The sequence below is a fragment of the Octodon degus genome, unplaced genomic scaffold (genome assembly GCF_000260255.1).
Source record: "Octodon degus isolate 3935 unplaced genomic scaffold, OctDeg1.0 scaffold00008, whole genome shotgun sequence".
NCBI classification, from domain to species: domain Eukaryota; kingdom Metazoa; phylum Chordata; class Mammalia; order Rodentia; family Octodontidae; genus Octodon; species Octodon degus.
This window is the reverse complement of record NW_004524584.1, coordinates 30,148,883-30,151,030: the sequence shown is the minus strand read 5'-3', so window position 1 is coordinate 30,151,030 and position 2,148 is coordinate 30,148,883.

Here is a 2,148-nt window from a genome sequence, read left to right as displayed (position 1 = left end):
ACTGGTGTAAAGACAGACCTGATGAACAAGGAAGCAGATCAGAATATGCAGAGACAGCTGCAAGCACATTCACCCACCTTATCTTCAACAAAGTGTCCAAACAGAGTCATTGAAAGAAAGGGAGCCTCTTCAATAAAAGATGCTGCAAAAACTGGCTTTCCACATGCCAAAGGCTAAAATTAGACCCATGTCTATCAGCATGCATTAAACTATTCATCAAAGATTTAATTCAACAAAGATTTAAACATCAAAACTGAAATGCTAAATCTCTTGGAGAAAAATGTAGACAGAAAACTTAAAGACATAGGGATAGATTGAGAGTTCACTAAAAAAAATTACATGGGAAATACTTCAAAGAATCAACAACTGGTATGTCATCTTTTTGAAAAGTTTCTACATGGCAAAGGAAATATCTAACAAAATGAAAAGAAAACCCACAAACATATAAAAGTTATAGCCTACTGTTCCTCTGAGAAAGATCTTCTATCTAGAATATATAAAGAATTTTTAAAAATCAGGTCCCCCAAATTCAAAGACCCAATCCAAAAATGGGCATCTGAGATGGATATACAATATTCAGATGAAGAAATACAAATGGCAAATAAATATATTGAAAAATATTCAACATCGTCGGTCATTTAAGAAATGAAAATAGAAACAACACTGAGATTCCATTTTTTTTTTGTGTGTGTGGTGGTACTTGGAATTGAACTCAGGACCTTGCACTTGCCAGGAAAGTACTTATTCCACTGAGCTATCTCCCAGCCCTGAGATTTCATTTTATCCCACAGAGAATGGCTGGTATTAAGAAGTCAGCCAATAACAAATGTTGGAGTGGCTGTGGGGAAAAAGAGTCTTCTCCACTACTAGTGGGAGTGCAGACTGGTGCAGCCACTGTGAGGATCAGTGTGCAGAGCCCCCAGAAAACTAGGGTGGGAGGTTCCACTCAACCCAGGTGTTCCCCTCCAGGGTATTTTTCCACGAGAACTGAAAACATCTCATCATGGTGATATATGCACACCCATGTTTACACAATTTGTTATAAATAAATCTTGGAATCAGCCCAAATGCTCATCAGCTGAGGAATGGATAAAGAAGATGTATTATTTTTACCGAATGGAATAATAATCAGCTATAAAACTGGATAAATTTGAGGCTTTTACTGGTAAATGGATAGACGTAAAGATCATACTCTTAAGTGAAATAAATCAGACCCACATATGCAAACATCATATTGTCACTGTAGTGTGAGAACCTGAAAGAAAAAATAAAATCTGAAGGGTACAATGGATACAGAGAAAAGTGAATGAACCTGTACAAAAAGAAAGAATCACTGAGCTGCGGAGAAGGTCAGGCAGGTAAGTGGGGGAAAATATGTATGTATGTACCTAAGAAGGACGGTTTGTGCAAATTTACTGTGGATTTCTGTGGTCTATGGAAAGGAACAGCAAATGCTTACTTTTTCCCCTGCTTTCAATTCTTTGCCCTTTTCCTTTTCTAATCTATATATATATATAGATAGATAGATATATATATTCTTTTTCTTACAATTTTCTAAGCATATATCTGGCAACATGAGCAACTACTATGAAGACATTGTGCATTACAACAAATACTGTGAATTTTAGATTATTTTGTTTAGGGAAATTCTGTCATTTGGAAATTTTGGTTTTAATATTATTTTGTCCTCTCTCTAAAAAGTAAAAAGTTTAAAAATAAAATACTCCATTGTGTAAAAATACCACATCATTTTTATTCATTCCTCAGTTTATGGGCATTTGTGTTGTTTCCAAGATTTAGCTACGTGTAGTGTTGCCTTCCAAGGATCCCTCCACTATAAACAAGGGTGCACACATATCTCTGTGATACCATGTTATCAGTTCATTTGGAAATAAACCCAAGAGGGGAATAGCTGGGTTGAATGAGACCCACAAATCCTAGTTTTTTAAGGAATCTTCACACTGATGTCCACAGTGGTTGTAACTGACCACACTACTAACAACAGTGGAGAAGGGCTCCTTTTCCCTCGCAGAGTATTTGTTACTACTTGAATTCTTGATGATGGTCATTCTTTCTGGGATGAGATGGAATGCCAGTGTTGTTTTAATTTGCATTCTCAAATGACCAGTGATGTTGAACATTTTTTCA